Source organism: Pleurodeles waltl, chromosome 8, assembly GCF_031143425.1.
Source record: "Pleurodeles waltl isolate 20211129_DDA chromosome 8, aPleWal1.hap1.20221129, whole genome shotgun sequence".
NCBI classification, from domain to species: Eukaryota; Metazoa; Chordata; class Amphibia; order Caudata; family Salamandridae; genus Pleurodeles; species Pleurodeles waltl.
Window position 1 is genome coordinate 1,230,071,634 of NC_090447.1, and position 12,835 is coordinate 1,230,084,468.

Sequence of the window (12,835 nt, forward strand, 5' to 3'; positions counted from 1 at the left end):
GCTAACTTGATGTATGGAAATCTGATCCTGCTGTAGTGTCTCCCACTGTAGGTACTCAGCATAACAAGTAAACATATACTACTGTTTATCAGGTGCAACTCCTTCACCAACGCTGTCACCAAGGGTCCTTCTGGTAATATCTACATTTGCACATATCAGGGCCATGGCAATCATGCAACCTGTTCCTTTTTTCGCATAATTATGCATGTTCTGTACTTACCACATAATCCACCACCATGTTGTCTAATTTGTACATTTTAACATAAAAAATAGAAATAGTTTCTAGATAAATCTAATCCTCAACACGTTTTTCTCTTGTGATCCTCACTCGCACCCACCTTTCTCCCACCACACTCTTTTCTCATTTTCCTCCTTTCTCTCCCCCTCTATCTTTCACCTACTCCTCTCCTACATTCTTCTTGTCTCTAACATCTTTTACCTTCTTCGCCTTCTAGGCCATTGCAAGGATCTACAAGAAGGCAGAATAGGACTTCCCTTGCAGGTGCCACTTTAGTCATCCACCTGGTTCTCTCTAGTACTGCCTTATGTGCTACACCACACTTCATTTTCTTTTGCCTCCTCTCCTATCCCTTCAATTCTGTTCTATCGTTCATATTCTTATACCCCCTGCACCCTTCTCTGACCTGCTACCTTAATCTTGCACAACTTACTCCTATCTCACACCCTCTTCTTTTGCACTCATCTCTCTCCATCCTCAGGCCCATTGTTGATGCTTTTTCTCCCTATCACTTTCCTATAGCACTCCTCTTGCACAGCTTACAATCCCACTCTTTCCTTTCACCATCCTTTCTCATTATTTCCTCTCTGACGACCACTGCCACCCTTCCAGTCGCAGCTTCTTTTTACGCTACCCTCTCTCCCACATCCCCTCTCTCGTGCCCACTCTACTTAACAAGCACACACAAACACACACCTATCTCACTACAAGTGCCCCCTTATACATCCTCAGCTCACTTACATCTTCCGATTCTTTACCTGAAATATCCACTTACTTGCCCTTCTCTTGTACACCCTTTTGACACCTCCTTTCCCGCGCACCCTAATGTATATTTAACCCTCTTTCTCAATTTCTGGTTATCACATATTTCCTTCATTCACGCCCACATACTCACACACAAACCAATGGTGTCAGCGTTTCTAGTGCTCTTTCACCAGTGCAAGTGTGGAACAATCATTTTTCAAACTTGCCCCATCAATCCACAATGCAGCAATATTGACTAGATGTTCTACTGATAATGTCTCTAGACTTTGTGCACAAATACAGAATCAATGGTGGCTTTGGTGAGTTCAAAGAGAAACGTGATTGTTTATCCGAAGTTTATTTGTGAGAAAGATGCATATTCTAGTTGTTTATTAATAAACCAATGGACTTTATGCTGATTCTATTGTTTTGAAGAGTGCTGCTTAGAAAGCAGTGAGTCCAGGATGAAATTTGAAGCAGCCAATCCTAGTCCTATGTATCAAGGCACAAGGCAAACAAATACAAACATGTCAATCTCTTTCAAAAGGTTTTACATGTACATACATTCACTGTGCAAGATGGGATCCCAACCTTGGAGATGCATCTGTTCAAACTGTTGAGAGCCACCATCAGTGTGGAGATAATTGCATGTAAATATCATTAATTTACATGTGTAAGTTGTGAAAGGAGCAGGCAACAAGGTGCACGTGCCTACAAATCTTTAGTTTTAGGACATTTTTTAGATTTTTGTGAATCAGCAAAATGTTACATAGAAACTGAAGGGTGTCCACAAAAAAGCAGCATCATTGCACAGCAGGATCTATGTGATTGCAATTCCCCTGTGCTATCACGGAGGTGCCTCAGAAGGTGTAATAGTCAGAGTGCAGATAATGAGAAATCAGTGATATTAGAGCGCTATCATGGGCAACTGATAAATGCAGTGGACCCCATGGGCGTTCCTTTGGGGGAGACAGACTTGCGCTTGGGTACAACTGACCTGGCTCTTCAGGGTCATGATAGCTGGTGCTGGAAAATAAAGTAGAAATCGCTCTAGGAGCTCTGTCCTATTCCACATTTTACACTTTCTGACTTCTTGTTAACTCTCACCAAATCGAAAACGGGTGAGGTGCTAAGGGCCAGTGTGATGTCACTGGCAATAGATTCCACTTCTACTACAACTGCATCTTAGTGACTCAATGCCCCTGATATATCAAAAAAACTTTTGAAATAAAGAAAGTGAAACAAGCAAACAAGTTTACACGGTGTCCGGGACTCTTTAACCAACGTGGAATATTTTTCCAGGCTAAAAATGTAAACACCAAAAGCAAACATTAACATCTAGGACAATGGAACTCCATTAGCTGTATAGTTAGATACGTTAATGACTATTTTCTTCTCAGTGTTCCTCGACCTTAACCTTATTTGTTTAAACAATTTGTTCTAATTGCAAAAATCATTTGAACGATGTAGGGGAGGCCGTCCGATGGCTCCAGCAGAACTAAGCCCCTGACGGCACACTTGTCTTTGTGTACATAACCACTCACACACAGCAACAGTATCCCTAAACACATTTAAGGAGAACACTCCGTCGTTCCTTGTCACTAGAAGACAAGTTTTGTTTGTATCGTCGACCTCTGTCTGGCTTTGTGTGAAATCCGCAGTTATATTTCGGCATGTATGCTTAAAAACAATTTTAGGTAGGATTATTGTAGGCATTAACACTAATCTTATTGGTTCCGCCCTGCAACTCAGAAAGTACATAACCTGCAATAGTGCAAGGTCGGCTGAAGGTCAAGCTCAAGTTGGTCTGTTGGATATTGGTTTGTCATTTGCAGGATCGTCCTTCTTTCTTTAGAATGTGGTTGGTGTAAGATGCTCTCAGGTGGATAGGAGGTGCTGCGGTTGGTAGGAAGAATCCAATGATCAGTTTAGGTTGCACTGCAGCACAGGATGTAGGAGAATGTTTTTCAACATGTTTGGGGGGAGCAGGAGTCAGCTGGTGAACCTACAATGGTTGCAGCTTGATTAGTTCAATTGTTTCTTTTATTGACACCAATTCCAAAGAACATATTTTAGGTTGTGTGGTCGAAGTGAAACAGTAGTGTGACGAAAACAAGAAAAGGCATTCCTTGTCCCCATTCAAGAGAATGCGTAGCTCCAAATTCATAGGTTTTTTGATGAAATGTTCTAATAAAGAGTTGCGAAGTTTCCAAGAGTGGTTGGTGCATGTTTAGTTGCTTTGCAAGTTACAGAATTTCGAGACAAATGTGAGAGTTCTTTGGATGCTCTGCATTTGAGAAGTGATGAGAACTGAGACTTTTTGACTGTCTTAATGACTACTATGTAAATTCTATACTGATGTTAAGTCTCTTTTTTCATTGAGGTAGTGAGTTTTTTCCCATATGTCTTTTGAAGTATGTGACTTCTGTTTCTTAGACATACATCCAAATTGAACCAGTCGGTCTATAGTTAGTGATATAATTCTTAAGAGGGTCTGAGGATAGCCATTATGCTGAATGATTCAAATATGCAGACCAATGAAGGGAAAGGGAGGTAAAGTTAAAAGTTCAGGTTTATTGTCCTTAAAGACTATCAGTACAACCATAAAGAAACCAGGCATGAGGAAGGATTCACTTTTTTGTGTGGAAGAGATCCCTTATTCTATTTCAGGAGGCTTCTTCTAGCCATCGATGGTTCCTGCCACTTTTGTTAAAAGGGCAGAAAACCCTCACCCATTTAACATGGCATACCTCATAATTGGATCTCTCCTATTTGATACCTAGGTTTTGGTTCCCAAAGGGCTCCATAAAGAAACTTTTTTGCATGGCTGGATTGGGGAACCAAAAGCAGCCCCACGAAACATGCTCAAACCAGCTTTGCTCTCTTATTCTCTCTCTTTCCATCCATTAACACTCTCTTTCTCCTTTTCTCTTTCTCTTCTCCTTCTTTTTGATTGATTTCTCTCAACCGTCCACCTGGCTCCATTTCATTCTCTGTCTCTTGAATCTTCCCCATCCCATGTCTGCTACAAATAATGTCAGGGAGCTGGGGAAAGTGACAGAGGCACCAGGAACAGCCTAGGGCTTTCAAAACTGGCCTTCAAGGGCTCCAACCCACCAGGAAAATGCCTAGTGGAATAAAAGGGCTGTCTGGCCCTGCTCTGGTGTCAGGGGACTTTACAAGTGAAATTCCACTGGTCATCAGTGCTGCCACTTTCAACTTCTTTAACTAGTGAAGAGTTCTTTGAACTTCAATTTAAGTACACATTCATTATTTCAACGAAATAAATGCTTTTAATTTAGCAGGCTGGGCTGCACAAAAGAGAGCTTCTTACAGGTAGATAGAGAGATCTACCAGTAGCTCCCGAGTTGCTCGTTGGATAAGCCTGTTCCTGGAAATCTTTATCTGTCCCTGTGGATCAATGAACCAGAGGAAAGTGTAAGTGTTCATAAGGAGTCACAACCCTTTCTTCATAGTTAAGATTCTTATTTTCCAATCATGCGCAAAGAGATAAAAATATAATTCTACTACCGCCCCAAAAACATTTTATTCATTTAATGGTCCCATTGTTTACAATCACCAAGTAGTGAGAGATGTGACGGAATTCACCAGTGGTTAATCAAGTTGAGTCCACTGACCCATGGAATTTTACTTGCAATGTTCCCTGACACAAAAAGTCCTCTCCAGAGCCCTCAATGAGCTAAAACACTTCTGTCCCAAGGAGGAGAGGCCTAGTGATGAAGCATGCGATTTTACGTGGGTGAGGGTTTCCCATCCTTTTAAGAAGTGTCAAGTTTCATTGGTGGCTAGAACACCTCTGAAATAGTTAGGGATCTCTCCCAGCAAAATTGGCTTAATTCTCGTGCCTGGTTTGTTTACGGTTGCACTGTATGATTTAAAGAGCTATTGTTGGAGTTGGTTTATGGGATTAGGAGGCATAGTAGAGCGAGTTTTGATTGCAGGTGCCTGACTCAGAATCAACACAAGTAATACCTAGTGTCCAGACGTTTTTGTACCTTTCTTCCCCTGCATAATCTCAGCATTAGAACACGCATAAGTAAAAGTGTGTTTCCTATTACAGCCGTTTCATAAGTTTTTCAAATTTAAGAAAAAAAAACTCATATCATGTCAGTGTGCACCGACATGAAATAGAGTGGGGTGACAATCATTCTTGCGTCCATAACAGTTTAGAAAATAAACACATTTTTCCTCCCAGACAAAATAAATAACTCACCGGTGACATCAGTGTGGGCAGAACACTATTGTTGTCGGTGGGCCTGAAGCCAACGGTATGCTTTAAAGTCGGTGCTGCATTCTGCAGGGCACGTGGCACAGGCTAATGTAAAATGTTGTGCAATCTCCTTTCATGTTTATTAGTCCAGCGTCCAAACGTAAAATGTGCATTCATTTTTGTCACTTAGTGGTTTTTTGTAGACAGCGCACTCAAAGACAGGCTAGAAATTAGGATGGGAAAGTAAAATTCAGTGTGTGCTTCTATGACTGCTGCACATAGAATTGCGATATATATGAAATGTTTCTGGTCAATGAACTGACTGATTTTTATTTAAGTTTTTTCGAACCGTCGCTTCTTTCACGCGCAGAAATCTACACAAAAATTATTTTCGGGCAAAAATGTAAAAAATAAAAGCATCAGGTCAATTCTTTGCAATGGCGGATGAGGAAAGACGGGGGGTGCAAGAGTGATTAGTAGAATTATGGGGGCAACATCCACGTCAGTCGTTAGGGGAACTGAACCCTGTGAACTGGCATTAGCAATAATAGCGGACACGGGTGGGGGCGCGGCGAGGGGTGCGATTCCTTCGAAATTAGGGTATTCGCTTTTCATTCAAAGGTTTAAATAATAACCTAGCGTGCATGGAAGTCCAGGTCTGTCTTAATTACCGACTTTATTTCGCTACCACCGTAGGGATCCACCATGTTTCTGTACATTCAGCTCCACAAACTATATTACCAACGGCACTAAAGAAGAATGTGGGCCTTATTTAGAGTTTGGATGACAGGATGCTCAGTGAAAACGTAACAGATGTCCCATCTGCTGTGTTACAAATGCCATCGACTATAAAGCACGTGTAATATAGAGGAAGGGGCATCTGCCAAGTTGCTGCCAGAACATCCCATCAGGCAAACTCTAAATGAGACCCAAACTCTTCTGCAGGGCTCACCATGAATCTTGTGGTTTGGCAGGTAATGCATTTCTTTTTGGTCTTCTCTGCCTGGCATATAACGCTGGAAACCATGACTTTGTGCTGAGTGATTTCCTGATTGCAATCACCTTACAGTCACTTACATGAGCAATGGCTGCAGTATTGATGCTTCAGAATGACAATAGGTGAGTCTACATCAGTATTCCTTCTCCCTTTGTTCGATCTTGTATTGACTCCAATCAAGGTTCGCCTTCTTTTAGCCAGGTCAGTATATTGTCTAAGCGCTTCCACTTACTACAGGCTTACAGTGTCAATGGTGGGAGATGGGGCTCCGTGCGTGCTCCACCACTCCTGCCTCTTGCGTTTCCATTCCTGCTCTGATAGGGTAGTGGCTCAGACATAGCTGGATTATAGACCACTCTGCCGTTCCTGTAGGGGGCAGGGCACTCCCATGCCACAGAAGGCTAAGAGGAAGCATTAGGGACTGGAAAACTAGCCTTGACATTGTCTTCATCCAACATGATGAGGGTGATGAGGCAAGTAAGCATCTTGCTCCGAGGCTCTAAGAAAGGCTTTCCAAACCCTAGGAGAGTGCAGCAGAACCTCAGGGGAACTACTGGAACCCCTGCCGAACCACTTATGCACTTTCCACCCAGGTTATTTAGATGCAGCATGGGGTTAGAGATCTTCACCTTTGGAGGACCTTATATAGTTATTTAGATTCTGTCAAACAGCCTAATTGCCACCACTGTTACAGCCTAATCAAACACCTGGTTGAGCCCGGAGATAAAGTCTCCACCGCAGCAGCCACAGAGACTGCAATACCAATCCTTCACCTCATATGTGTTACAGAAATCCCAGAGAAAAGTTCTTCACCCCAGCTGGGAAAGTTCTTCACCCCACCAGCTGAGCAAGGAACAGGAGCGTGGGGACTGCAAAACAGAGTGACTGAGACTTTGATAAACAGTTCAGTCCAGATGTTGATTCTACCAAAAAGAAGAACTATATCCCAGTATGCAGCGGTCTAACCTTACATCATGTTTGTACTTTCTTCATGTTGCCACAAAGTGCCTTGCAGATGGCCTACTCCTGAAATCTGGAGTGGTTGCACACCTCATGAAGATCACATACCTAGCCCAGATTCCAATGCACTAATCAACTTTGGATTGGACACAGGCTTCTTTGTCATACACAACCAGCAACTACCGAGCAACCACTTAGACCACCATTTCTGCTCATGGTCTTACGTTCTTACCACCAAAGAATTGTGCCTCGTAGGGTAACATATCGTCTTCTGTGTTAACCACCTTCATTCAATGGACCCAGACCTAAAGGGCAGAAATGCCCTCCTAGACAAATAGTGGCCTATGGCTTGTTCTCGAGGCTTGGATATACTGAGGTAATGTACGGAGTTTCAAGAGCATACGCATATTGTAACTTACTACAGGTACAGGGAATAAACGTGAACTGTGGTTTAGTAATTTCTTGTCCTGGGCAGTTTGTTGCGATTTGATATTGTTTAAACAATGGTCCTTTTGGACAAATGCCACAGTATGTTTTTAGCATTCTGAGCTGCATATACCGTGCTTGTTTGAAGAACAGCTATCCAGCTAACCTTTCAAGAAATTTGGGTTCAAAAACGTGGCCACTTAGGTACTTTATATTGTATGTAGTTGGCAAAATCACACTGTTTGCCTATGTCATACTGGAACAACCTGCCCAGAGAAGGCTGCAAGAGTGACACTCCAAGTGAAGGCGAATTCACCCACAAACCACCAGCTTTGTGATTTACCACCTAAAAACTCTACTGATATTCAGAAAGAGAAAAGGGCCGAGAGAGAAAGGGAAAGAGAGGACATCTCTGGTTACTGTGATCACCTGTAATTCTGGGCTATTTGAGCAGTTTGAATGTGTAGGAAAGGACCATCTTGCCTGGCATGTTACCCTCATTTTTACTTGTGTTTCAGTTTGTTTTTGCCTGTGTCACTGGGATCCTGCTAGCCAGGACCCCAGTGCTCATAGTTTGTGGCCTATGTGTTCCCTGTGTGGTGCCTAACTGTATCACTGAGGCTCTGCTAACCAGAACCTCAGTGTTTATGTTCTCTCTGCTTTTAAAATTGTCACTGCAGGCTAGTGACTATTTTCACCAATTCTGATTGGCACACAGGAACACCCTTATAATTCCCTAGTATATGGTACCTAGGTACCCAGGGTATTGGGGTTCCAGGAGATCCCTATGGGCTGCAGCATTTCTTTTGCCACCCATAGGGAGCTCAGACAATTCTTACACAGGACTGCCACTGCAGCCTGAGTGAAATAACGTCCAAGTTATTTCACAGCCATTTTACACTGCACTTAAGTAACTTATAAGTCACCTATATGTCTAACCCTCACTTAGCGAAGGTTAGGTGCAAAGTTACTAAGTGTGAGGGCACCCTGGCACTAGCCAAGGTGCCCCACATTGTTCAGGGCAATTTCCCCAGACTTTGTGGGTGCAGGAACACCATTACACACGCGAACTACATATAGGTCAATACCTATATGTAGCTTCACAATGGTAACTCCGAACATGCCTATGTAACATATCTAAGATCATGGAATTGTCCCCCCAAGCCAAATCTGGTATTGGGGTGCCAATTCCATGCATCCCAGGGGCTCCAGCATGGACCCCGGGTACTGGCAAACTAGCACTCTGGGGTTTTCTCTGCAGCTACCGCTGCTACCAACCCTTAGACAGGTTTCTGTCCTCCAGGGGGTCTGGGCAGCCCAGTCCCAGGAAGGCAGAACAAAGGATTTCCTCTGAGAGAGGGTGTTACATCCTCTCCCTTTGTAAATAGGTGTTAAGGGCTGGGGAGGAGTAGTCTCCCCAGCCTCTGGAAATGCTTTGAAGGGCACAGATGGTGCCCTCCTTGCATTAGCCAATATACACCGGTTCAGGGAGCCCCCAGCCCCTGCTCTGACATGAAACTGGTCAAAGGAAAGGGGAGTGACCACTCCCCTGTCCATCACCACCCCAGGGGTGGTGCCCAGAGCTCCTCCAGTGTGTCCCAGACCTCTACCATCTTGAATGCAGAGGTGTGAGGGCACAATGGAGACCTCTGAGTGGCCAGTGCCAGCAGGTGACGTCAGAGACCCCTCCTGATAGGTGCTTACCTGGTTAGGTAGCCAATCCTCCTCTGAGGGCTATTTAGGGTCTCTCCTGTGGGTTTCTCGTCAGATAACGAATGCAAGAGCTCACCAGATTTCCTCTGCATCTCCCTCTTCGACTTCTGCCAAGGATCGACCGCTGACTGCTCCAGGACGCCTGCAAAACCGCAACAAAGTAGTAAGAAGACTACCAGCAACATTGTAGCGCCTAATCCTGTCGGCTTTCTCAACTGTTTCCTGGTGGTGCATGCTCTGAGGGCTGTCTGCCTTCAACCTGCACTGGAAGCCAAGAAGAAATCTCCAGTGGGTCGACGGAATCTTCCCCCTGCTAATGCAGGCACCAAACTTCTGCATCACCAGTCCTCTGGGTCCCCTCTCATCTTGACGAGCGTGGTCCCTGGAACACAGGAGCTGGATCTAATTGACCCCGACAGTCCAGTGGTCCTTCTGTCCAAATTTGGTGGAGGTAAGTCCTTGCCTCCCCCCGCCAGACAGTAATCCTGTGTACTGCGTGAACTGCAGCTGCTAGGGCTTCTGTGCACTTTTGCAAGGATTCCTTTGTGCACAGCACAGTCCAGATTCACAGCGCTCCGTCCTGCATTGCTCAACTCGCTGAGTTGACCACTGACTTCGTAGGACCCTCTTTTGTTGTGTTGAGATGACCACCGTGCTCAGATTTCTTGAACGCCTGTTCAAGTGCTTCTGCGGGTGCTGCCTGATTCTGCGTAGGCTCTCTCTGTTGCTGAGCACCCCCGCTGTCTCCTCCTCCAAGGGGCGACCTCCTGGTCCTTCCTGGGCCCTGGCAGCACCCATTATCTACAACTGCGACTCTTGCAGCTAGCAAGGCTTGTTTGCAGTCTTTCTGCGTGGAAACAATTCTGCATCCTCCAGCACGCTGTAGGACATCTTCTGACCACAGGAGAAGTTCCTGGCACCTTCCGTTGTTGCAGAATCTTCAGCTTCTTCCACCCGGAGGCAGCCCTTTTGCACCTTCATCCGGGGTATAGTGGGCTCCTGCCCCCCCCCGGACTCTTGCGTGACTCTGCACATGGTCCCCTTTCTTTGCTGGTCCTCAGGTCCAGGAATCCGTCTTCAATGCTTTGCAGTCAGTTGCTGTCTTTGGAGAATCCCTTATCTCGACCTTACTGCCTTTCTGGGGTAGTAGGGTAACTTTACTCCTACTTTTCAGGGTCTTGGGGTGGGGTATCTTGGACACCCTTAGTGTTTTCTTACACTCCCAGCAACCCTCTACACACTACACTAGACCTGGGGTCCATTTGTGGTTCACATTTCACTTTTGGAGTATATGGTTTGTGTTGCCCCTAGGCCTATTGTCTCCTATTGCATTCTACTGTGTTCTACAGTGTTTGCACTACTTTTCTAAGTGTTTTACTTACCTGATTTTGGTTTGTGTGTATATTTTGTGTATTTTACTTACCTCCTAAGGTAGTATATCCTCTGAGATACTTTTGGCACATTGTCACTAAAATAAAGTACCTTTATTTTTAGTAACTCTGAGTATTGTGTTTCTTATGATATAGTGCTATATGATATAAGTGGTATAGGAGGAGCTTTGCATGTCTCCTAGTTCAGCCTAAGCTGCTCTGCTATAGCTACCTCTATCAGCCTAAGCTGCTAGAACACTAGTAATCTACTAATAAGGGATAACTGGACCTGGCACAAGGTGTAAGTACCACACGGTACCCACTATAAGTCAGCCCAGCCTCCTACAGAATGGAAAACTACTAGGACAGAATGTACACAGAGTTAATTACTGTGCTCGTCGTAGGTTGATGGTAAATGCAAAAAAAAATACAAAGTGAAGGGAAAGCAAGGAAAAGCATTGGCAATGGCAATAGGTGTGGCTTTAATAGAATGGTACATGAGAATTTGCAGGATTTCAGGTAAACAGCATATGTATTTGTGTGGAAGCAAAGAAGAGTAGAATAATACTGGTGTATGTTAAAAGGTCACGTGACAGTTGCGCTGTCAAGCCAGACCTAAAAATCCACATAGGTTAATGACTGCCCTCCTCCCTTCTGTGCTGATGCCTGGGAAAGACAAACACCATAAGTTATCTAGCTATTTAAGACACCTTTAAAGCGTTATAATGTCATGTATGTGCCCCTGAAAGTTCAAGTTCAGTCAGCTGGTTAAACAAACAAAAAGATGACAGCTGGAGGAGAGAAGGCACTTTTTTTTTGAAGCACACAAGTTCTTCTCAATCAAAACATGTACTCGTGGTCCCAACATGTGGGTGGTGCCAAAGTCCCTCTCTAGTGGCATCTGCACAAGTTTCTGTCGACAGCCGCTCTATCAAGCCAGACCATAAATATAGGGGTACTTGAGATGCAACCCCAGCTCCCCTGCATCACAGCACTCTTCAAATAAACATATTCAAGCCACCGACCTAGAAATGAGAACCTTTCCCATTCTACGGCAATTGTATGGAAACGTGCAATGAGGTGAATTCCAACAGCATCCTTCTAAAGCAAAAAAGACGTGTGAGAGAGAAATGAGTTGGTATGACTCGGGTCATAGAACGGCTGCAGAGGCTGCGTTTAATAGCCCCCTGACACTATCTTATGACCCGCTTGGCTGACTTTCTACTTCCACTGCAGCTAATGGAATCTGGATGGATATTTGATACATAATCACCTCGAGTAGCAGTCGCGGCTGCGGCCCCACGACCGACGCAATGCGTCACACGTTCTACCTTCGCTTCACTAGCTTGTCTGTGAAGGGTATGTCCCAAGCAGTGGTATTTTGCTTAACCGGTCAAAAAATGCGAAATGCCAGAATTTACATGAGATTGTGTCAAAGCAAAGAAACGTCTGCCCGGGCTTAATAATGATACGGCCAGGGGGTGGGATCCCAGTTAAGTTTGGCACAGACTTCACATAATGCTGAGGTAGATATAAGGCCGACACACAACTGATAAATTATGAGCAGAAAATGTGATTTCTAAAAGACTCCTATGTCATTAGACTGGAAGTAACCTCGGGGTTGAGGTTGTAATATGACGGTTAGCTTTGGAGTTCAAAGTCTTTCACTAGAATAGTACTTGACATGTGAAATAGAAACGCTTTTTATAGCTCAGTCTCTCTGATCTTAGTCCCTAAAACCGGCCCTTCCTCAGAAAAAAACACTGGGCCAAAGGCATGACCTGGCCTTTTCATAGTATTGTGCTAACTTTGCACTGAGCAGTGCTTCGTGAAGGTCAGTACTTTATTCTGATCCCGGAGCAGATAGCATGGCAAAGAGTAGGAAGGAGCCCGCAGCCTTCCTCGCTGATATGCATCATGTGTGATGATGCACCATGTGTGATTTTTTTATATATATCATGATTTGTTGATATGCACCATGTGTGATTTGTTGATAGGTATCATGATTTGTTGATATGCACCATGTGTGATTTGTTGATGGGCATCATGTGATTTTTTGATATGCACCATGTGTGATTTGTTGATGGGCATCATGTGTGATTTGTTGATGGGCATCATGTGTGATTTGCTTGCGTGCTTTATTACGCACTGCAATT

The 12,835-nt window shown here is 44.3% G+C and overlaps 1 protein-coding gene across 2 annotated transcripts in view; it reads right to left on the reverse strand.

Annotated features, from left to right (window-relative positions):
- SMAD9 (SMAD family member 9) overlaps nt 1-12,835 on the reverse strand; it is a 132,506-nt gene that overhangs the window by 98,168 nt on the left and 21,503 nt on the right. The window lies entirely within an intron of this gene.